The sequence below is a fragment of the Phacochoerus africanus genome, chromosome 6, assembly GCF_016906955.1.
Source record: "Phacochoerus africanus isolate WHEZ1 chromosome 6, ROS_Pafr_v1, whole genome shotgun sequence".
NCBI classification, from domain to species: domain Eukaryota; kingdom Metazoa; phylum Chordata; class Mammalia; order Artiodactyla; family Suidae; genus Phacochoerus; species Phacochoerus africanus.
Genome location: NC_062549.1, coordinates 84,435,548 through 84,461,293, shown reverse-complemented (window position 1 = coordinate 84,461,293; position 25,746 = coordinate 84,435,548). Strand labels below are relative to the sequence as shown.

The 25,746-nt window shown below is 40.9% G+C and overlaps 1 pseudogene; it reads left to right on the top strand.

Moving 5' to 3' along the window:
- The window catches only part of LOC125128693 (flavin-containing monooxygenase 5-like), an 80,518-nt pseudogene extending 56,840 nt beyond the window's left edge, over positions 1-23,678 (top strand).
- Positions 23,679-25,746: the final 2,068 nt, after the last annotated feature.

Below are 25,746 nucleotides of genomic sequence, written 5' to 3'. Positions count from 1 at the left end.
CTAAGTGAGTCAGTCAGACAGTGAGACACCAACATCAAAGGCTATCACTTACATGTGGAATTTAAAAAAAGGTCACAATGAACTTCTTTGCAGAACAGATACTGACTCACAGACTTTGAAAAAAATTATGGTTTCCAAATGAGACAGTTTGGGGGGTAGGAGAATGCACTGTGGATTTGGGTTGGAAATGCTATAAAATTTGGTTGTGATGATCACTGCACAACTATACGTGTAATTGAGTAATAAAAATGCTATATTAAAATTTTTAATTGAAAATAAAATAAAATAGCTTTCAGTGTTGTAAACTTTGATTTGAGAGAAAAATGCATAAAATGGAGACCCAAAAATACAATTGAAAAGATCAGTGAAACCAAGAGCTGTCTTTTTGAAAAGATAAACACAACTGATAAGCCTTCAGTGGGACACAGAAAGAAAAAAGAGAAAGGACTCAAATAAACAAAATAAGCAATGAAAGAAACAAAATTACAATCAATACCACTGAGATTTTTTAAAAATCACAAGAGAATACTACAAACAATTATATACCAACAAAATGGACAGCCTGGAAGAAATGTCTATCCTTCTCAAACTATTCCAAAAAATGAAAGAAGAGGGAACACTCCAAAATTCATTCTACAAGGCCATCATTACACTAATACCAAAACCGGACAAAGACACCACAAAATAAAAGAAAATTAGGAGTTCTTGTCATGGCCCAGTGGTTAACAAACTCAACTAGGATCCAGGAGGATGCACGTTCCTGCTTTGCTCAGTGAGTTAAGGGTCCAGTGTTGCCGTGAGCTCCTGTGTAGGTCACAGATGCGGCTCACATGCCACATTACTGTGGCTGTGGCGTAGGCCAGCAGCTTCAGCTCCGATTGGATCCCTAGCCTGGGAACCTCCATATGCCCGTGGGTGCAGCCCTAAATAGACAAAAAAAAAAAAAAAAAGAAAGAAAGAAAGAAAATTAAAGGCCAATAACTCTGATAAAAGTAGGTACAAAAATCCTTAACAAAATATGAGCAAAACAAATTCAAGGATATATAAAAAGATTGCACACCATGATCAAGTAGGGTTTGTTCCTGAGATGCAAGTATGGCTCACTCTTCCCAAATCAATCAATATGATATACCACATTAACCAAAGGAAGGATAAAAATCACATGATCATCTTAATAGAGGCAGAAAAACCATTCGACAAAATTCAAAGTTGTACCTTTAAGACAGGAAATCAGGAGTTCCTGCTGTGGTGTTTTCTCTGTGGCAGCACTGGTTTGACCCCTGGCCTGGTCCAGTGGGTTCAGAATCCAGTGTATTGCCACAGCTGTGGCATAGGTCACAGCGGTGGCTCAGATTTGATCCCTGGCCAGGGAACTTCTAAATGCCATGGGTGCAGCCAAAAAAGAAAAGAGAAGAAAACATATAGGAAATCAGCACAGCACTCTGCTTAGTTTTCTCACTGTGGAGAGAAAAAGATGAGGGAATCTTCTGAGGCCTGCCAGTGAAAGCAGCTATGAAAATCCATTTAGTTGTACACTGATCATGGGTGGATTTTATGATATATAAATGATACCTCCATAAAGCTGTTTTTCAAAAAACCTATTCAGAAAGTCTTGTTAGAGGGGGTAGCAGGAGGGGAAAAGGAAGACAATGGCAGATCGTAAGAAATATCTCTAGATTACCATTAAATTAGCAATTTTAATGGAATTAAATCATACAATTTACACTTCTCACTTCAGTTTTGAACTACTAAATAATAGTCATATTTTCTTCCTTTCCTAGGAAACCTTTTCACATTGGACAGCTCCAAAACCCATTTTTCATAAGTATCCAGTACCTGTTTTGAGTTGTCTCCCAGTGATGGGCTGGAGCTGGCTCAAACCAGCTCATAAGAGGCAAGTGTTAAATTTTAGGGAATTTTGGTAAGCAGTTGCTAAACACAGCTATGAAAAATTAAACTATGCCATGTTTTCAAAATTAGCTTATGCTGTAGATTATATTAGTATTTCATTCCTTGCTATGAATCTTGAAGACAATATGCGAAGATAAAGAAGCCAATCATAAAAGCCCACATATTTTATGATTCCTTTTATGTAAAATGTCCATAAGTGGTAAATGCAGAGACATTTTATGCACGAACATTCATTGTTGCTTAATTTTTCCAATACACTAAAAATACTGCAATGTAACTTTAAAGGACTAACTTTTATGCTATGTGAATTATATCTCAAAACAGACATAAATACAAAACAATTAAATCATAAAACTTGAAATTACATAAAGTATGTTAAAAACAAGTGATAAATACTCCAAACTCATCCCCTACTAATTGTTTTACTACTTTTATTTTCTATGCTCTTAAGATTATTCCTGTTAGAATAAAACAATCCTGTGAAAGAGTCAGAAGAATCGCAAGAAATAGAAAGAAGGGAGGCGCTTCGTTCACACTGCTATGATGTACACCCAAGATACTGCAGTCCAGTTCCAGAGCATTGCAGGAAAGAGTATCACAATAAAGCAAGTCACACAATTTTTTTGGTTTCCAAGTACACGTAAAAGTTATGTTTACACTAATATATTAAATGTGCAATAGGCTTATGTCTTAAAATATGTGCATACCTTGGAGTTCCCCTCGTGGGGCAGTGGAAGCGAATCTGACTAGGAACCATGAGGTTGCAGGTTCGATTCCTGGCCTGGATCAGTGGGCTAAGGATCCTGCATTGCCATGAGCTGTGGTGTAGGTCGCAGATCTGGTGTTGCTGTGGTTGTGGCATAGGCTGGCAGCTGTAGCTCCAATTTGATCCCTAACCTGGGAACCTCCATATGCTGAGGGTGCCGCCCTATAAAGACAAAAAAAAAAATGTGCATACCTTAATTTAAAAATAGTTTATCAGGAGTTCCCGTCGTGGCGCAGTGGTTAACAAATCCGACTAGGAACCATGAGGTTGCGGGTTCGGTCCCTGCCCTTGCTCAGTGGGTTGGCGATCCGGCGTTGCTGTGAGCTGTGGTGTAGGTCACAGACATGGCTCGGATCCAGCGTTGCTGTGGCTCTGGCATAGGCTGGCTGCTATAGCTCTGATTCGACCCCTAGCCTGGGAACCTCCATATGCCGTGAGAGTGGCCCACGAAATAGCAAAAAGACCAAAAAAAAAAAAATAGTTTATCGCTAGAGTTCCCTGGTAGCCCAGTGGGTTAGGATCTGGCATTTTCTCTGCAGTGGCTCAGGGTGCTCCTGTGGTGGGGGTTCAATCCCTGGTCCTGGGATATCCACAAGCTGTGGGCATGGCCAAAAAAAACCCCACTGTATTGTTTAGGTTACACATTGGGTGTTAGCAGTTAGCACCCCTCTAAAAGTTCACCTCAAAAGATCATGTGCACAATGACCCAAGGAAACTCAGTCACAAGAGGCTCAGAACCCCCACAAAAACGCATTTCTGTTCCATAGTTTGGGCTTCATTTTTTCTTTTCTTTCTTACTTTTTTTTTAGGGCCCCACATGAAGCATATGGAAGTTCTCAGGCTAGGGTTCAAATCAGAGCTGCAGCTGCTGGCCTACACCACAGCCACAATAATGCCAGATCCAAGCCGCATCTACAACCTACACCATAGCTCACGGCAACACTGGATCCTTAACCCACTGAGCAAGGCCAGGGATCGAACCCGTGTCCTCATGGATACTAGCTGGGTTCGTTAACTTCTGAGCCACGATGGAAACTCCTGGCCTCATTTTTAATTTCCACATCCAAAGATATCAGCAGTGTTATGCAGCCTGTAAGAATCTGCTGGACTCCTCTTGTGGATGGAAACTGTTCATCCATCAGCTGTTCTCTGCACTGAGATTGAGCTCCAGTACCATCTCCCCAACTTCCACTTGTTTCTTTCACCAATTCAGTCATTCTAATAGATACAATAATGGACCACAGATCTGTGATATCATTGCTTAGATATTTTTACTGGTGAATGAAAGGGTCATTAAGTTTTCATCAAATTGTAGATGCTCTGACGTTTTCCATGAATTATAAATGTAATTATCATACCAAACGGCCTCTTTCTCTAGGCTTCTTTTGAAATATCCTTTCAGTCTCTTCTATATTAGTTTCCCTTTTGGCACCACGAGGCTTCAATCCCTTTTGTAAAGTTCCAGGCCTTCGAAGGATGGCTGGGGTATATTCATCACCCATCTTGCCTTAAGCTCTCTGTGGAAAACAGGTGATAAAGAGTTTAAATAAGGGTTTTGGTCTTTGGTTGGTTGGGTTTGGGTTCATATCCCAGGAACAGAAAGATTTCCCTTTGTGTAGCAAAGGTGCCTTTACTCTTGGTGGCTATCGTATTAAGTGGGCAACTAATTTTAAGGACAAATTCATTCATTTCCATAACTGACATGTACCTAAAAAGATGAAAATAGCACAATTCTAGAATATGTATATAAAATAGTTGATAAAACTAAAATGTTGTAAACTGACTACATCTTTCCATTAAGGCAGTCTACCACTTAGGCATTTTTAATGCCCACATGTCTTTGTCTCTACCCTATTTCCTTTTTTAAGGGCTGTACCCACGACATATGGAAGTTCCCAGGCTAGGGGTCAAACTGGAGCTACAGCTGCCGGCCTACAGCACAGCCACAGCAACGCAGGATCTGAGCCTCGTCTGCCACCTACACCACAGTTCATGGCAATACCGGATCCTTAACCCACTGATCGAGGCCAGGGATCGAACCTGCATCCTCATGGATCATAGTAGGGTTCATTAACCACTGAGCCACAAAGGGAACTCCCCTATTTCCTTTTTTATTTTTCCACTGAATGGCCATTATGGGAGGCACTTGGCAACACTGGCTCATTTACTTTCCAATAAAGAAGAAAGTGTGGTTAGAGAAGCGACGAGTAATTTCCCTATGATCAAAAAACTGATCAAAAGCAGAGTTAGGGAGTTCCTTTGTGGCACAGTGAGTTAAGGATCTGGCATTGTCACTGCAGTGGCTCAGATCACTGCTGTGGCACTGGTTCAATCCCTGGCCTGGGAACATCCACATGCCTCGGGAGCTGCCAAAAAATAAAAAATAGCAGAGTTAGGATTAGACTCTTGGTGTTGATATGAATAATATATATTTTAACAAATAAGACTGTTTATACTTCTCATAATTCCATGTGAATTTCCAAGATCTCCATATATTTTTTCTAATGACGCAACAAATAAATGAGTATAAATTCTTTCAGACCTTGCTTCCTAGCTTATTGTTGGAATTTTACCACAGTATCTATTTCTGGGAGTAATTTAGGGACTGTGTCCCTTCACTAGGACACCCAGTTTATGTCCAGAGCATGCCCTACTGGAATGGACAGCAGAGGGAGCCGTCAGCCCTCGCTCACTGCAAGGCAGGTGGCTGTGAGTTGCATGCTATCCTTCTGTTCAATTTCGAAAGCAACTTCCTCAAATACAGAATATTTGAGGAGACAGGGAGGGAGGGGGTAGAGGAAGAGACTAAGTGGATGCTCCAGAGAGGAAAGTGCCGTGGTCACTGGCCTTGGTGTGGGAAGCAGGGAAGAAGCATGTGGAAAAACAACAGTGTCTGCAGTCTCCAATCATGATGCCTATTTTAACCACATCTGCCTCTTACTGCCTGAGTTTTCATGGGAAAGAAGCTTAATCTATGGAACCTCCATTTTCTCATCTGTTAAGACAGCAATAATAGGGCATTCCCATTGTGATGCAGCAGAAATGAATCCGACTAGTGTCCATAAGGACTGGGAATCAATCCCTGGCCTCACTCAGTGGGTTAAGGATCTGGCGTTGCCATGAGCTGTAGTGTGGGTTGAAGACAGTGTAAATCAGGTGTTGCTGCAGCTGTGGAGTAGGCTGGCAGCTATAGCTCTGATTCGACCCATAGCCTGGGAACTTCCATACGCCTCGGATGCGCCCTAAAAAAAAAACCCAAAAAGACAGCAATAATATCTGCCCTGCCAATTTCATAGGATTGTTACAAAGATTAAATAAGATAGATTAAATAAGATTTTAAGGAGTGGGGGGCGGTGTGCAAAAGGCATGCAGGAGAGGTAATTAAGGTAATATTCAATGTACACCAAGTGCTTAGCCTGAGCTAGGTAAGAGCTTTACATGTAGGAACACACCTAAGATGATAACACAAAGGCCAGAGACAGGGAGGATTTGCCACCACCTGCTGCGCTGAGTCACCCCAGATGAAAGGAGGGAGGTACCATTTTTAATAAAAGAGAAAAAGTAAAAATAACCATCTGTGGAGATGAGTAAACTCGGTCCTGCCCTTAACTGCATGAATGTTCCTTCATATCTCTAAGTCTCATTTTCCTTTCAGTAAAATGGGAATAACAATACCTACTGTGATTCACAGACTATGAGAGATAATCTAATTCCTTCCTCATTTCCCTCATCTTCTTTTGGCTCCAGTAAGTTCTTAGACACACATTGATGGAACTAAGAGCCCAGCTCCATAGAGTTCCTGATGTGGCGCAATGGGATCCGGATCGGCTATGCCTCTGGAGCGCTGGGGCACAGGTTCCACCCCCAGCCTGGCACAGTGGGTTAAAGGATCTGGCAGTTCTACAGCTATGTCGTAGGTTGCAATTGCCTCTTGGATCTGATCCCTGGCCCTGGGAACTCTATATGCCATGGGAGTGCCAAAAAGGGGTGGGGGCAGGGCAGGGGAAGAACACAGCTCCAGTCTCTAAAGTGCAGCTTCAAGCCCTACAAGCCCACCCTGGGAGGAACCACGGGGGTGGTTCACAACCACTGGTCCACAACCCCCTGTGGGGTCTAACACGTAGAACTAGCTCATCACCACATTCATGTCCCTGTTTATATGAATCCCCAAGTATTATACACACCCCAAAACAAAAACTTCTTAACCAAGAAATTGTTTTAAAAGAAAAACTAAAGATTAGATTCAAAAAGTCTATATTCTGGAGTTCCCACTGTGGCTCAGCAGTTTAAGAACCCCACTAGTTCTTAACTACTGGGGTTCTTAACCTGGTTCAATCCCTGGCCTCACTCAGTGGGGTAAGGATCTGGCGTTGCAGCTGCAGCACAGATCACAGATGCGGCTTGGATCCGGCTGTGGCATATGCAGGCTGGCAAGTGCAACTCCAATTCAACTCCTAACCTGGGAACATCAATATACTGTAAGTGTGGCCCTAAAAAAGAAAAACAATCTATATTCTTACAGTAAGCATCATTCGCAATTGCCTGAATGTCTCGATTTAAAATAAGCTGCCTTATCATTTGTCCATCTTCATCTCCCCACTTGTCATGTTGGAGTTCTGATTTGGAGACTGAAAAATAAGATCACACTAATATTTTATAATTGGAAATCCCTACCTTTAAAAAATTCTAAATTAATATGTAGAAATCACTTTCAGATTAATTGGGTCTATGTTGCTGTTAAGAAAAAATTAACCAAAACTTGGAAATAAGGCAAAAGGAGAACTCTGGGCCCTTTCAATGTCATATTGGGGCTTTGTCTCCTGGGCCTACTCAAAAAGTATCTAATTCTTTGGCAGATATACCTTTGTTTGACTTGCTGTTTATTTGTGATTGGGTCCAAGCCTCTTTGAGGTTAGAAGATAACTTGCAGATTTTCAACAGGTAAAGTTGTAAACATTTTCTCTACTAAAAGATAGTTAACCACAAAGCTATGATTTTATTGGCCAGTATGATACTAACCAGGTTTGCATCTAACCTGGCATTCGATACTCTAAAAGTCATGAAGTGCCTAAATTTCTTCAATTGCTCTTGACACCAGGTTTACTACTGATTCTTTCCCTCTTTATTTATTTATTGATTTTTTTTTTTTAATTTTAGGGCCACACATGGAAGTTCCCAGGCTAGGGGTCCAATCGGAGCTACAGCCACCAGCCTACACCACAGCCACAGCAACGGCAGATCCGAGCCGCGTCTGCGACCTACACCACAGCTCACAGCAACACCAGATCCTTAACCCACTGAACAAGGCCAGGGATTGAACTCGCATCCTCATGGATACTAGTCAGGTTCTTAACCTGCTAAGCCACTGCAGGAACTCCTAATTCTTTTAATGGGTTTAATAAATCTCTGATACATGTTCATTCTATATTTGTATAGAAATATATCTTTGAATTTTTACATATTCTTTGACACCCCTCTCCCTTCCCTATTCTCTTCTACTGCATCAGTGAAAGGTAAGTTAGTACAATTCTTAATTGTATACAACAAGCCAGAAGTGGCTGCAAAATACAAATGGTCTTACTAACCACTGCCAGGAAAAAATAACTGTCCTATACTGAAATGAATGCTATATTTTTGGAGCAAACAATTACCACAATATAATAGAAGTACAACAAATAACTGCTTTCTCAAGGTCAGCTCCTTCTGCCAGCTGAGGGTATATTCTGCAGTGCTACAGTGTATATACTACGAGGCAGATTTGCTCATGCTGTCTCTGTCCATTCAATGTTAGTTGGTTGAGTGCATACTACTTGCCAAGGACTGGCTGCCTGTGAAGCAGCTATTAACAAAATAGACTAAGTCCATGCACACACAGAACCTACATTTCAGAGGGGAAGGCAGATGATAAATAAGTTACTGTAAAGGATGTTAGATTAGTATGATGAAGAAGATAAAGCAGAATACAAGAGATAGGGGATGTAGGACATGGGGAAGTGGCTATTTCATAAATGATTGTCAAGGAGGGCTGTGTTTAGATGCTGATATTTGAATAGACACCTGAGGAAGTAAAAAAGAATTTTCCAGGGAAAAGAGCAAGAAGTGCTAAGACTCTGAAGAAGGAATGTGTGCAGTGTGTTTGAGGAATGGCAAAGAGACCAAAGTGGCATGAACAGGGGGAGAGTATTAAGAGATAAGATTTTTTAAAGTATGGCATGAGCCTTAAAAGACACAGCAATGACTTTGGATATTACAAAGCTGATTGGAGGAGTTTGAGCAGAAGAGGAGCCTTGCCTCTAGATGCTGTATTGAGAACAGACTGCAGGGGAGAAAGGTGGAACCATGGCGATCAGCTATGAGGTTATCAGCAGTAACCCAGGTAACAGAGGCTGGTGGTTTATTCCAGGAATATAATAGTGGAGAAGGACCAATTCTGTATGTATTTTGAATGTAGAGTCTACAGGATTACCAGATGGATTAAAAGAAAAAGACAGGAGTCAAGAATAACTTGGCCAGAGAAGATGAAAGAATGGAACTGTTATTTAACAAGATGGGAAGACTATAGAAGAATAATTTGAAAGTAATATCAGGATTTTAGGTTTGGACTAATTTAATTTAAGATACCTAACAGATATAAAAATAAGGATTTTTGGTAGAGAGTTGAATGTGAATCTGCAGTTATGTTCCAAGCTGGAACATAAATGTGGGTCTCATCTCAAATGTGGATATAAAGCCAGGGGACCATATTGAATAAGGATATGAGTTTAGACAGAGAAGTCTAAGAAATGAGCTCTGAGACATCCAAATGTTCAAAGGTGTGGAAGATAAGAACAATAAAGAAAGCTGAGAAGAAACAGTTAGTGAAATAAAAGAAAAACAATATCTTGGAAGAAGGAGTTTATTAAAAAAAGACGTATAGGGACCCAAAGAAATACCTGTTTACCAGGCTTCATACCAGCATTTTTATAATAGCCAAAATGTAAATGCAACTCAAATCTTCATTACCTGAGGACAAAACATAACAAAATTTGATATATACATAGAGTGTTTTGAATGTTTTAATTATAAAATCATGTATTTTGTCAAATGATTTTCCTCATCTATTAATAGAGTGGACTACTATTCAGCCTTAAAAAGCAAGGAAGCTCTGATACATGCTAAAATATGGATGAAATTTGAAAGACTTTATGCTAAGTGAAATAAGCCAGGAGCAAAAGGAAAATATATATTATATGACTCTACTTATATGAAGACCTAAAATAGGCAAATTCATACAGACAGAAAGTAAAATGGTGGTTGTCAGGGGACAGAGGAGGGGGAAATGGAAAATTCTTTTTAATGGGTACAGAATTTTTGTTTGGGATGGTGAAAAAGTTCTGGAATTGAATAGTGGTGATGGTTTTACAACATGTGAGTGTTTTTAATAACTGAATTATGCACTTTAAATGGTTCAAATGGCAAATTTTGTTACATTTGCTTTACCATAATTTAAAATACATATATGTGCATATACATATAATATGCATGATCATCTTTGTTAAATGCTGCTAATTCATTGAGTATATCAGCTGTCTATTGTGCATTTAAAAACCCCAAAACTTAGTGATTGAATCATTTTCTACTTATGATTCTGTGAGTCAGTGATTTGGACTAGGCTAGGTGGGTATTATTTTGGATTTTTTCCCCCTCAGGTTCATCAAGAAATAATTAACATATAATACTGTGCAAGTTTAAGGCATACAATGTGTTGATCTGATACACTTTTATCTTGCAGAATGATTCCCACTATACTCTTAGCTAACATCTCCATCACATCACATAATGACGATCTCTTTTCTGTAGTGAGAACAATTAAGATCTACTCTTTTAGCAACTTTCAAGCATATAATACAGTATTATTAACTATAATCATCATGTTGTACATTAGATTCCCAGAATGTATTCATCTTAGAACTGGTAGTTGTATTTTTTTTTTAAGTTTTTTATGGTTTTGGAAGTTTGTACTTTGATCAATAGCTCCCCTTTCCCCCCCTCACTCTATATCCCTAGTAACCTTCACACCATCAGTTTCATCTCTGTTTCTATAAGCTGGGCTTTTAAAAATTCCACATAAGTGATATTATGAAGTATATGTCTTTGTCTGACTTATCCATCTATTGTGTGTGTCTGTGTGTGTGCATGCAAATGGCAGGATTTCCTTCTTTTTCATGGTTGTATAAGATGTCTTTGTTTATATGTCCATTCATCCACTGATGGACAGTTAGGTTTTTTCCTTATCTTGGCTTCTATGAGTGATGCTATAATAAACACAAGTGTGCGTATATCTCTTCAAACTTCTGTCTTCATTTCTTTTGAGTATATACCCCAAAGGGGATTGCTGGATCCTATGAGAGTTCTATTTTAATTTTTTAAAGGAACCTCCATACTGTTTTCCATAGAGGCCAAACTAACTTACATTTCTACCAACAGTGAACAAAAATTCCCTTTTGTCCACCTACCCAGCAGCACTTGTTATTTTTCGTCTTTTTAATGATAGGCGTTCTAATAGATGTGAGGTGATATCTCAGACTAGTTTTGATTTACATTTCGCTGATGATTAGTGATGTTAAATTAAGCACCCTTCCAGGTACCTGTTGGCTATTTGTATGTATTCCTTAGAAAAAATGTCTATTCAGTTCCTCTGCTTACCTTTAATCAGGGTGTTTGAGGGTTTTGTTGTTGTTGTTGTTCTTATGAGTTATGGCTGTTTTTTAATATATCTTCGATATTAACACCTATTTTTTATTAAAGTATAGTTGATTTACAGTGTTTCTTCAATTTATGCTGTACAGCAAAGTAACTTAAGGATAGTATTAACACCTTCTTTGATGTATGATTTGCACATATTTCCCCCTGTTCTGAAGGTTGCCTTTTTATTTTCCTTGTTTCTTTTGCTGTGCATAAGCTTTTTCAGTTTGATGTAGTCCTGCTTGTTGATTTTTTTTTTCCTTTCCTACTTGTGCTTTTGGTGTCATATCCAAAAAAATCATGGCCCAAATCAATGGCCAGGAGTTTCTTCCCTATGTTTTCTTCTCAGAGTTTTATGTTCAAGTCTTTAATCCATTTTGAGTTAATTTTTGTGAGTGGTATAAGATCAGGATCCAATCCCATTGCCCTGCATATGGTTATCTGGTTTTTCAAACATCATTTATTGAAGAGACTATCCTTTCCTCATTAAGAGTTCTTGGCTCCCTTGCCAAACATTAGTTGACCGCATATATGAGGGTTTATTTCTGTACTCTGTATTGTGTTCCATTGGTCTACATGTCTATTTTTATGCCAGTACCATACTTTTGTGTGTGTCTTTTTAGGTTTTCACCCAAAGCATATGGAAGTTCCCAGGCTAGGGGTACAATCAGAGCTACAGCTGCCAGCCCACACCACAGCCACAGCAACTCAGGAATCCAAGACGTATCTGCGACCTACACCACAGCTCATGGCAAAGTCAGATCCTTAACCCACTGAGTGAAGCCAGGGATCAAAGCCACATTCTCATGGATACCAGTGGGGCTCGTTACTGCTGAGCCACAACAGAAACTCCATGTACAATACTTTTTAAATCCCTCCCTGCCCTCAGTTTTCCTGCGCTTTCTCCGCACCTATCTTCTCTCTGTTATATCTCTCAATAAACACTTATTTGCCTCACTTCTAAGGAAAAAAAACTACTATAGCTTTGTAGTATCATTTGAAATCAGGGAGTGTGATGCCTCTGGCTTTGTTCTTTCTCATGATTCCTTTTGTTCTTTGTAGCTCCATATACATTTGAGGGGTTTTTTTTTTATTGCTGTGAAAAATGCCATTGGAATTTTGATAGGAATTGCATTGAATCTACAGATAACTTTAGGTGTATGGACATTTTAACAATATTTGTTCTTCCAATTCATGAATATGGGATATCTTTCCATTTGTTTGTGTCTTCTTCAATTTCTTTCATTACACCTTGTAGTGTTCATTGTACAGATCTTTCAGCTTCTTGGCTAAATTTATTTCTAAGTATTTTATTTTTGGTGCAATTATGAATGAGATAGTTTACTTCATTTCTTTTTCAAGTGTTTCATAGTTAGTGTATAGAAACGCAACTGACTTCTGAATGTTAGTTTCATATCCTGCAACTTTCCTGAATTCATTCACCAGTTCCAAGAGTTTTTTGGTTGAGTTTTTAGGATTTTCTACATATAAAATCCTATCATTTGTAAACAAAGACAGTTTTATTTCTTCCTTTCTTATTTGTGTATTTTTCTTTGTCTTGCCTAATTGCTCTAGCTAAGACTTCCAGTACTATGGTGAATAAGAGTGGTGAGAATAAGCACCCTTATCTTGTTCCCGGTCTCAAAGGGAAAGCTTTCAATTGAGTATAATGTTAGCTGTGGTTTTGTCATATATACCCTTTATTATATTGAAGTATGTTCCCGCTATACCCAATTTTTTGAATGTTTTAATCATAAAATCATGTTGTATTTTGTCAAATGATTTTCCTCGTCTATTAAGATAATCATAATATTTCTATCTTTCATTCTATTAACATGGTGTATCATATTTCTAAATTTGCCTATGTTGAAATGCCCTTGCATTCCAGGGATAAATCCTACTTCGTAATTATGCATGAACCCTTTAATTTTCAGTTTGCTAATATTTTGATGAGAATTTTTACATCAGGGGTATTGATCTATAGTTTTCTTTTCTTTTCTTTTTTTTTGTCTTTTTGTTGTTGTTGTTGTTGTTGTTGTTGTTGTTGTTGTTGCTATTTCTTGGGCCGTTCCCTCGGCATATGGAGGTTACCAGGCTAGGGGTCAAATCGGAGCCGCAGCCACCGGCCTACGCCAGAGCCACAGCAACGCGGGATCCGAGCCATGTCTGCAACCTACACCACAGCTCATGGCAACGCCGAATCGTTAACCCACTGAGCAAGGGCCGGGACCGAACCCGCAACCTCATGGTTCCTAGTCGGATTCGTTAACCACTGCGCCACGACGGGAACTCCTATAGTTTTCTTTTCTTATAGAGTCCTTATCTGGTTTTGGTATCAAGGTAATTCTGGTACCATAAAGTAGGTTAGGAAGTGTTCCCTCCTGTTCATTTTTTTGGAAGAGTTTGAGAAGTCTTGGTATTAATTCTTCTTTAAATGTTTGGTAGAATGCACCAGTTAATCCAACTGGTACTGGGATTTTCTGTGCTGGGAAGGCTTTGATTACTTATTCAATTTCCTTACTCATCATTGTTCTATTAAGATTTTGTACTTCTTGGAGTTCCCTTGTGGTGCAGCAGGTTAAGGATCCAGCGTTGTCACTGCAGTAGCTCAGTTCCTGCCCCAGGAACGTCCACATGATGTAGGCGCAGAAAAAAAAAAAAATTGTATTTCTTCCTCATTCAGTTCTGATAGGTTCTGTGTTTCTAGGAATTTATCCATTTCTTCTAGGTTATCCAGTTTGTTTGCATATAGTTGTCCATAAAAGTCTCTTATGATACTTTGTATTGATGTATTATTAGTTGTAATGTCTCCTCCTTCATTTCTGATTTTATTTGAGGGTTATTATCTAGGGTTTAATCTGTCTTGGTACACCTGGGGCACTCTTCTTGCTTCCTCTTGTGGCAGGATTCTTAAGCTTTTACGTGTTCTGTGATTAATACCAGTTGCTAGGTTGGCTACTGGAATGTCCTCTTTTGTTTTCCAGAAGATGGCGCTATAAGTCAAGTTTGTTTGCCCACAGATAGCGGCCTGTGTTCTGAAACCTCCCTGTCTACTGGAGCTCTCTATACCTGCTTTTTGTGGAAGTACACACTAGGAACCAAGGCGGGAGGGGGGGGCGGTAGCCCTTGGGGCTTTGAAGGCACCCAGGGAACTGATAGAGAGATTCCTGGTGCAGTAGTCTCTGAGGCTTCTGAGTGAACTTCCTGCTGAGTGCATTCAGCAAGAATGAAGTCCCTTCTCTGCCTCTTCCCCAATCTCCTCCCTCTCCCCAGTCGTGGAGGTCCCACTTCAGTAAACTGGTTGCTGCTGGAGAGAAATGGATTTCTCCAGTCACTCCCTGCACAGCTGGAATAACCAGGCACTCACACTTGCTGCTATCCTTTTCCCCAAGGAAGAAGTCACCATACTGCCCCTCACCCCTCCACAGTGGGAGGGAATGGGAAAGTTTCTCTCAACCACCACCTCCACTGCAAGCAAACTCTCCCCCCACCCCCCAGAATGGTGTGCTGGAATCTCTCCTCAGGAAAGTTGAACTTCTGCAAATTCTCTTTCATGCACAGGTAACTAACCAGGGCAGCAGTCTCTTGGTTTTCTCCTGTGCTGAGAGAGGTCTGGGAGGGTTTGCTGGCTCTCCTGGTTCCACAGCTCATGCCAAGGTCTGTCTGCCTATTACTAGATGCACAGGTGGGCAAGATTCCTCCTGGCTTCCTTGGAATATGGTGCTAGATCCCAGAACACCCTCAAAGGTGTTTTTGTTGTTGGTCAGATATCTATTTCATTGTTTAAAAGGGGATAAAAAGAAAAAATGTCTTACACCATCATGATTCTGATGCCAGTCCTAGGCAGTGCTGCTGATGGTCTTCTTTAGGGGCACTTAAGCAGCTACAGTCAGACCACAGGTTGCCTAGGAGCTATCTCTTTCCCTATGGCCTCATTTGCAGATCCGGTGGTCAGTTTGGGCTGCCACATCTTGATTTGCCTCCACATCACCTCTCCAGCAGGTAGCACAGAATTGTTTTCTTGGCATCTGGGCTCTAAGAGAGCCAGTATCAATGCACATATGCTTCCTGAGACTCTGCTTACTTCAGACTTGCTAATGTCCCATCGGTCAACACAAGCCCCATCGCCAAGTCCAGAAGTGATGAGGAAGGAGGCACATGGAGTGGATCCTAAGAGGCATGACTCTATGGGTGCCAGTATTGTAACAATTACCATAGCCAAGTAAGAATAAGCACTGGGGATGGAAGTAACCAGCTCCAGCCCTGTCTTCCTGTCTTACTTAAGAGGGAAAAGAGGGGTAAACTGAAAATCACTTGTGAAGGTCAGAGCCCAGGAACACAAGCTCATTAGAAGACTGATTTAATCATAGCAGCATAGCCTTTACTGATGACCTTGACAAGTTCTATTGTAAGAGAGTACTGGGGAGGAGAGAAAAAAGGATTGGGGAGTGTTCGAGAGGAATATGGGAGACAGATGAAGATGCTAGTATGAGTAGACAACTAAAAGGGGTTTGTGGTAAAAGAGAGCCAAAAAAAAAAAGAAAGAAAGAAAGAAAAAGCTACATGGAGAAAGACAAGGGGTAAAGAGAGGGTGTTTTCTTTTAATGAGAAATATTGTAACATGCTTTTATGGTGATAGAAAAGATCAAGAGATGATTCATGAGATCATTGTTTTTCTATAACCTCTGCAGGACAACTATTAACCTCTGTTCAAGGCTAGGAGTTCTCATCATGGCTCAGTGGTTAATGAACATGACTAGAATCTATGAAGATGCGGGTTCAATCCCTGGCCTCGCTCAGTGGGCTGAGGATCCGGCCTTGCCATGAGCTGTGGTGTAGGTCACAGACGTCTCGGGTACCCTGTCGCTGTGGTCGTAGCATAGGCTGGCGGCTACAGCTCCAATGTGACCCCTAGCCTGGGAACCTCCATATGCCCCAAGTACGGCTCCAAAAAGACTTTAAAAAAAAATGTTCAAGGCTAAACTACTTCACCATACTTGAAGTTTAGAACTTTAAGGATTCCACCAATATGAGCTGAAATGGATCTCAAATTACTTCATTAAAAAAAAAGTCTGGTTTTCCTGCAGGTGCCCTTTATCTAAGCCACTTTTTTTTTGTAATTTTGTCAGTTGATGTCAACTCTCCCCCCACTGAGTGGATTCCAAAGCATATGGACTCTTTCTGTGGACAATATAAAACACCAGCTTTCCTGTCTCTCCTTAGCAAACTGTCTTCTTTCAAGCTCCCAGCAAAAGCTGGGCTGGTAGCCGTGATGTTCAGAGAAGACTGACCAACAAATTAGCCTTCATCTCCCCCTCTAAAAGTTCTAAATTCACTCCTTATATTAAGATTTAGACAGGGAATTCCCATCGTGGCTCAATGGAAACGAATCTGACTAGCATCCATGAGGATGCAGGTTCGATCCTTGTCCTCTCTCAGTGGGTTAAGGATCTGGCATTGCCGTGAGCTGTGGTGTAGGTCAAAGATGTGGCTCGAATCTGGCATTGTTGTGGCTCTGGCATAGGCCAGCAGCTACAGCTCTGATTTGACCACTAGCTAGGTGTGGCCCTAGAAAGACAAAAAAAAAAAAAAAAAAGATTTGGACACCTACGGGATAAGTGTACATGTCATCCAATTATCACTTGACCGGATCATCTTTACTGAGTTATATTTTGATGTTATTCCCTCAACTTTTCCTAAGAAATAATCATATTCAGCAGTTACATGTGTGTCATGAGAATTTCAGTGATTTTTTTTTTCTTTTCCATGAGTAAAGTTGTCTTTTTTCCTAATAAGAAAAGCAGTTTCTACCTGACATGTAACAGGCTTGGAAGTGGTTATTCCCATCCTCCCAAGAAAGAAAACTGAACAATCTGAAAATCAACAACTCTTGTAAGATCGCTGAGAAAACTGAGGTCACAAAGCAAGTCGTCACACTGAAAATTCGAGAGACAGGTATAATACAGAGAATCACAGCTTCCCGAGAGCAGAAGCCCACTGGCAGAGCAGTTTGAATGGAAACACTTACTAGAGGCTAAGTGTACACCAGCTACAAGTTAAAATTCCAGGAATCAAGTCTTTAGTAGAGCCCTTAACATTTATGTTTTACCTTCAGGAGCCCCATCAGGTCCTCAGAGCATAGGTCAAAAAAAAAAAAAAAAAATTCCCCTCATGTTGCTGGCAAGAGGAGAGGACAAGCAGGCATTTTGAAATAAGTCCATAGCATTCTGTTCTTTTTAACAAAATCCTGCCCTTAAGGGAAACTATTTTGTCAGAGCCTAATCAACTCGGGTTTTACCAGAGCCCAAGTGATGCAAGCAAAGGGTAATAGCCAACTCCACTTCCCTCTTCCTGTATCACTTAAGGGGGAAGGGAAGCTGAGCGAGAAGCACCCAAGAAGGTCAGAGCAGGAACAACAGGCTCATGAAGAGACTGAGACTAATCGTAGGATTATAGAATTCTTCTCCTCCCACATCTTTACACCTCATCATTCAGGCTCCTAATAACAGGGTGTCAGCAGAAAAGCAAATAAAAAATAACTATTTATGATAACATTATGAGTTATTGGTCCCAATTCTTTATGTTCCTGTGGTATGTTATCCCATACCTTTACTCTGTCCTCAAGATAAGCAGAGTGTATGTTTCTCTGCCCCTTGACTTTGAGCTTGGCCACATGACTTGATTTTGCCAAAAAGATACTAGTAAATAAGTGAAGACTTGAAGTGTGCTCTCATATGGAGGGTCTTGACCTCTTGTTTCCCAGTAATCCACCAAGAGAAGAGTCCTCTTCAAGTAGCTGCTGCCCCTTCAGTCTGGAACCCAAAGCAAACACATGAGCACATCTGAGCCCAGCCCACAAGCTGGACCCACGTGCAACCAACCCACTGCCTGAAGCACAGCTACTACCCAGGTAAGCCCATCTGAGATCAACTAAACCATAATTGACATGCAGGCCCATAAGCATAATAATAATAAATGCTTGTGCTATTTATAATAGCCAAGACATAAAAGCAACCCATTCATCAACAGATGAATGGATAAAGATGATGTGGCATATATATATATATATATATATATATATATATATATATATATATATAAAGGAATATTATTCAGTCACAATAAGGAATGAAATAATGCCATTTGCAGAACTGGATGGACCTAGAGATTATCATACTAAGTGAAGTAAAATATCAAAGACAAACATCATATGATATCCCTTGTATGTGGAATCTAATGAAGTGATACAAAGTTATTTACAAAATTGAAACTGGAGTTCCCCTGTGGCGCAGCAGGTTAAGGATCCAGCATTGTCACTGCAGCGGCTCAGGTTGCTGCTGTAGCATAGGTTAGATCCCTGGCCCAGGAATTTCCATATGCTGTGAGCACAGCCAAAAAAAAAAAAAAAAAAACCAGAAACAGCTTCACAAACATAAAAAACGTATGGTTACCAAAAGGGAAAGATGGGGGAGAGAGATAAATTAGGAATTTGAGAATAATGCTACTATATATAAAATAGATAAAAAAACAAGAACCTATTGTATAGCACAGGAGACTATACTCAATATTTTGTAATAACATATATGGGAAAAGAATCTGAAAAAGAATATATACATGTATATGTATAACTGAACCACTTTGTTGCATACTTGAAACTAATGCAACATTGTAAATCAACTATTCTTCAATAAAAATATACATTTTATTACACATTAATAATATTAATCATATATTAATATTAATGTTTAATATACATGTGTTAATATTTATATTAATTTTATTCATATATATGTATTGTATATATGTGTGTGTGTGTGTTTGTAAGACCCTGAGTTGGGGAGTATATGTAATACAGGAAAAGCTAACTAATACAGAAGTTTGTAACTAGAGGTGGGTTGCTGCTATAATAAAATCACACAAATAGATTAGGGACTGGGAAGCAGGTGGCCCTGTTATAAGCTGGAAAATGATGACCTGTGTTCTGTAATGGTAAAATATTTGATAAAACTTTCACCTAGGAGTTCCCGTCGTGGCTCAGTGGTTAATGAATCCGACTAGGAACCATAAGGTTGCAGGTTCGATCCCTGGCCTTGCTCAGTGGGTTAAGGACCCGGCATTGCCGTGAGCTGTGGTGTAGGTCGCAGACGCGGCTTGGATCCCGTGTGGCTGTGGCTGTGGCGTAGACCAGTAGCTGTAGCTCCGATTAGACCCCTAGCCTGGGAACCTCCATATGCGGCCCTAGAAATGACAAAAAGATTAAAAAAAAAAAAAAAGCTCTCACCTATAGTTACTTAAAAGACAGATAATGTATCTAATGAGATGAGGACAAAGTTTTAAGATAGCCTGTTGGCTGTGGACTAGTTGCTACTACCTACATTTGATAAAGCACTAAAGCAAAGGGAGCTTAGAAATGAACTGAGGCAAAAACTGGCCAGACTTCAAGCAGTGTTTAGAGGGAATATAGAGATCACAGAAAGTGAAGCGTTGGGAAATGAAACTAATTCTCATCAAATCACAGGACTGGCTATTAAAACACAGCGTCAAGAAAAAGACCAATTCAAAAGTATGACTCTTTTTAAGACCTTGGAAAGGACTAAGGTAACAGAAAGCAGATCCTTTCAGCTGCACAAAAGGACTACTAGAAATATTAAAAAGCTTGGCCCAGAAGCCTGAAGTCCCCCCAGATTTCTAGAGAGAGAGCCATATTCTTGAAAGAGTCATAGACGTACCTCTGGACACATGAGGCAGATTGTAATCCAATACTTAGAAAACTTGCAAAGTTTTTAGGAGAGCTGTGCTAACAAAAGGTGCCTCACAAACCCAGACCATTAAAAAGAAAAAAACTCTGAGTCTGTTCAAGATGTAGAAGGCTCTGTGGGCTTCTATATTTTAAAGGCAGGGAACAGATTGAGAAGGCTGCTCTGCCACCAAGAAGGGCATGTTTCCCTATAGTCTCTTCACAAGAGGCTAAGGAGGAAGGCGGAAAGTGAAGGACCTCCCAGAGTGTGGGGCCATGGTGGTGAAGAACATGAGCTTTGGAGTCACTCCCAGGTGCAAACCCCAGCCCTAACCAAGGGACATTCCCTATCCCTAGGGCAGGGGGACCTGACTTGCCTACTAGATATTAAGGATTGCTATGAAAATGCCTGCTCATTTTCTCATTCTTACCCCTTTCAAATCAAAGTGTTCATTGTTGCTAATGGCTCCCTGTTCCATCATTCTATATAGAGTATGTGCCTTCTTAGTTGATAGGTCTCCTGATCAAGCAGACTGATGTTAAGTCATGAGAATCCCACTTTGAGCTGATGTTGTGATTCAGGGAGACTTGGGTGGGGCGGATCTTGGAATGGGTATGAGTGTATTTCTATTGTTTAAGCCACCCAGGGTATGGTATTTTGTGAAGGTATCCTAAGCAGCCTGAGACAACATTTTTACCATGGCCTCAGGGTGGACAGCGAGTATGTCTCCGGCCATGGCCAGGCCCAAGGTCAAGAGCCAGAGACATACTCGCTGTCCACCCTGAGGACAGCTCTCATGCTTGTTATAATACAAACAAAAGATTGACAGCAGGGCTTGCTTCTTATGCTCAAGTGATCTACAGTGAAGATCTTCCTCTGGGGAATTGATTCTTCAGTCAGGTCTCATGCCCCTAAACTCAGTGTTTTACATAAAAAGCATTTATTTTCATGCCCACTGGTCTTTAGGTAATCTCTGATCAGATGATCTAGGCTAGGCTCCACCGGCAGCTTCGCTTCAGGCAGTGGACTAGTTGGGCTTGGTTCCAGAATGTGAGGTGAGTTAAGGTCAGCTCCACATGTTGTCTGGAGACCAGGCTCAAGGGATCAGCTACCCAGGGGAAATGCTTCATTGCCAATCATTGGAGCATCAGAGGCCAGCCCCATGGTGCAAGCACACGTCAGTTCTCTGCTCGCGTTATACCTACTAACATCCTGATGTTGTGCAGCAAAAGCTGACAACTAAGTTATTTGAATTTTGAGACTACATTTTTTGTTGAGGACAGCATTATATCATTCAGTGTTCCTCATACAAGACACATGAAAAATCAATCTGGCACTGTCTTCTAGGGAAGATTTTGTTTTCTGCTGAAGAACTCGTTTGCTTTTTCCTTTCTCATAAAAAGACTCCTCTGTCTGTAGAAAGAAGAAATAAATCCATACAGAAATATATGTGGGAAAAATCCTTTGAGGATTATGGTATTACTAGGATCTCAGGAAAATCCCAAACTACAATAGATCATAAGTAATCACAAAGGACAGGAAACTAGAAACCATGCCCTATGAGGAACTATTGAAGAAAACACAAACATCTGGAGGAGATCTGAAGGAACAGAACAGAAGTTTTTACATATTGACAGGCTGTTATGTTAGATTTGTTTTGTGTCACCTCAGAGACTGAGACTAAGAGGAACAAATGCATATTATACAAGAGAATGGGAGAGAGTTGCAGGCAGAACACATAAACTGAGAGAAGAGGAGTCAGTATGAATGGGCTGTCCTAATCTCAACTCCAAACTTCTACCTGTTCCTTAACTGTCTGAGTTGTTCTAACAATACACCACCTCTCCAGTGTGAAGGAAAAACTGGCTCTTGAGTTGAGCCACCTCTGAGCAGAAAGGTGAAGCAGATTTGCCATGGCCTTATCCCTAACACTTGTTAAGTATTTTCTGTGTTTAAAGCACCTTTGTCCAGTCTGCCATGTAAAGAGTTTGGAAGTTATCACTGCCATCCTCACAAAAAAAGAAAAAAAGCTAAGCAAACTGAAAATCAATGAGTTTTAATATTGAGGTTACAGGACAAACTACAACCCCCCAAAACTGGAGAGACAGGCAAATACAGAGAATCATAGTTTATGAAGAACAGAAGCTGCAGCTGGAGCCTGTAGGAACACGTAAAGGGCAATTGACTCACTGGAGACAGGTCCTGGATCACATCAAAGAAGCTCAGAGAATAGTAAGCAGAAAAACTAAACCTAGGTGTTCCTATTGTGGCTCAGCCGGTTAAGGACCTGACGTTGTCTCTGTGTGGATGTGGGTTCAATCCCTGGCCTCCCTCAGTGAGTTAAGGATCCGGCATTGCCACAAGCCTCAGTGAAGGTCACAGATGCAGTTTAGATGCCGCTTTGCTGTGGCTGTGGTATAGACTGGCAGCTGCATCTCTGATTCCACCCCTAGCCTGGGACTTTCCATATGCCATAGGTGTGGCTGTAAAAAGAAACACACACACACACACACACACACACACACACACACACACACACACACAAACTAAACCTAAATATAGTCAAACTGCAGAAAAACAAAAAGAAAATCTTGAAAAAAGCCAAAGGGGGGGCATCTTTCCTAAAGAGAAACAAGGATAAGAATTACATTGGGAGTTCCCGTCGTGGCGCAGTGGTTAACGAATCCGACTAGGAACCATGAGGTTGCGGGTTCGGTCCCTGCCCTTGCTCAGTGGGTTAAGGGTCCGGTGTTGCCGTGAGCTGTGGTGTAGTTCGCAGACGCGGCTCGGATCCCGCGTTGCTGTGGCTCTGGTGTAGGCCGGCGGCTACAGCTCCGATTCGACCCCTAGCCTGGGAACCTCCATATGCCGCGGGAGTGGCCCAAGAAATGGCAAAAAGACAAAAAAAAAAAAAAGAACTACATTGGATTTCTCTTTAGAAACCTTAAAAGCAAGAAGAGAGTGGAGTGAAATATTAAAAGGGTTGAAAGAAAAAGCATCCCTGTGGCAGAGACAAAAATCTAGGTCCACCTTTTCAATGTGTGGAGTTGTCAGCGGAAAGTGACTGCCTAGATACACTCTACACTTCCCACCCCTTCTCATATAAATGTCACCTTGAAACTGATCCTAACCAATGGAATGTAAGCAAAGGAGAGGTGTGTCACTTTAGATCCAAAAAGGGGGGCACGGGTACATTCTTCACTTTCCTCTTCACTCTGATGGATATAGAAAATCACAAGGCCCAAGAGTGTGGCAGAGCCACAAAATGGAAGGAACCTAGGTCCCTAAATCACAGCATGGAGGAGAGTCACCTGTGGAACACCTACAAAGGACGGTTACATAAATGAAAGGTAAATTTCTCTATACATTAGGCAGCTATTTGTTACAGTACCTAGTACAGTAGTCCCCCCTTATCCGCAGTTTCCCTTTCCACAGTTTCAGCTACTCATAGTCAGCCACGGTCTGAAAATATTAAAAGGAAAATTCCAGAAATAAACAACTCAGAAGTTTTAAATTGTGCCCTGTTCCGAGAAGCATGATGAATTCTCGCACCATCCCCTTCTGTCTTACCTGGGACAGGAATCATCCCTTTTTCCAACATATCCTTCCCATTGGTCGCTTAGTAGCCTTCAATGATCAGAACGATCATTTCAGTATTGGCAGTGCTTGTGTTCAAGTGATATTTATTTTACTTAATAACAGCTCCAAAGTGCAAGAGCAGTGATGCTGGTAATTTGGAGATGCCAAAGAGAAAATCATAGTGCTTCCATTGAGTGAAAAGGTGAAAGTTCTTGACTTAAAAAGGAAAGAAAAAAAAATTAAATGCTGACTTCTCTAAGATATGGTAAGAATGAATCTTCTATCCATGAAACTGTGAAAAAGGAAAAAGAAACTCATGTTGGTTTTGCTGTTGCACCTCGAAAGCTACAGCCAGTGTGGGATAAGTCCTTAGTTAAGATAGAAAAGGTATTAAATTTGTGGGTGGAAGACATGAACAGAAAACGGTTTGGTATTATAATGCAGTGGTTTCAATGATCCACTGGGAGTCTTGGGTCATGTCCCCTGAGAATGGGGTGGAGGCGGGAACTTCTGTACTATCCTCAGTATTATAATTCTCTTTCCTCTTTTTCTGGAGAAACTTCTACCTGTTCCTTAACTGTCTGAGTTGTTCTAACAATACACCACCTCTCCAGAAACCTTCTAAGCCTTCTAAGAACTGTCTAGAGCAAGTTTTCCCTTACCGTTCGAGCAAGAGCTCCCAGGAATATTTTGAGGCTTTACTGGGAAATATGGATTCTGAGGTCATATCTTGATCTTCCTCCAAGTGCAAGAATCCAAGGGAAGCAAAAGATACAGTCAGCAGTGACCTGCCCTCCCCCACTTTGGTTCTCTTCCTACACTCTCAATCTAGGATTCCCCTGTCCACATATCTGAGGGTTTCCACCTTGAAATGGCAATTCTCTGTTCCCCTACCTTGGAGCATCCCCATGAAGCCAGCAATGGGAGCTCTAAGTCCAAGGTTGCCTCTTGTCACTGTCTCAAATAGCTATTGCCACAAAAATGCTACCTAACCAGCCACCCCAGGACTCAATAGCTTAAAACAAAACATTGATCTCTTCTCAGGTTACTGAATGGCTGTGTAGCACAGGTCTCATTCTAGAGCCCAGACTGCAGGGACAGTGACTAACTAGGCCTGTTTTGGTCACAGCAGAGGACAAAAGCTCTCAGAGGTACAAATGGAAACATGTGAGACCTTTTATGATCTATGTTCAGGACTCACATGTAGTCACTTCCACCCACATTCTATTGGCCAGTGTATGTTACGTGGCCATGCCAAATGAAGGGCATTGAAGTACATTTTGCACAATTGAGATCACAGCAGGGTGTGCTGTACATAACAGCAGAGTCTACTACCACAAAGAATCAAAACCTTTCATTCAATTTAGCACAGTCCTTAAGGGATGGAGCAATGGGGGCCAGTAGCTATGCTGTCTGAGGGCCACAGCCATTGCTAAAGTTCAGAAATGTGTATTCACCAGGAGACACTACAGTTTAGTAAGCATTGGGACGTGGGCTCTTTGGAATCCCAAAGGTTCATGTATTGCAAACACTTAACAAGGAAAAGATGAAATCAGAGCAATCACATCATTAAAGAACTATCGTCTTGATTGCATAGGTGTTCTGCTCATATTTATTAACCACCTACTAATAGAAATCCATCCAGTGGAGGAACCGAAGCCATCCACCATCTCAAAGACTAGCTTCAGTCACTCCACATTTAGACTAAGGCAAAGTCTTACGGAGAAAGGAATCACTGAATGATAGAACTGAGAGGAAGATCAGACAATAACTAGCTCAGCTCCCTCTTTCTGAATATGAGGAAACCCAGGCAGAGACAAAAGATGTGACTTAGCTAATTGAACATGAACACCTGCAATGCACTATGCTGACTCCAACACTCTGTTCCTAAGAGTAAGTCTTGTTTAGCAACTGTGGACTTGTACACAGGTAGGTCTCATGACAGTAATTCAGATCATGGGGCTGTGGGTTCAAAGTCAAGAATTCAGGTGGGTCACTGTTGGTTGGCCTCTTCCCAGGGAAAACCTA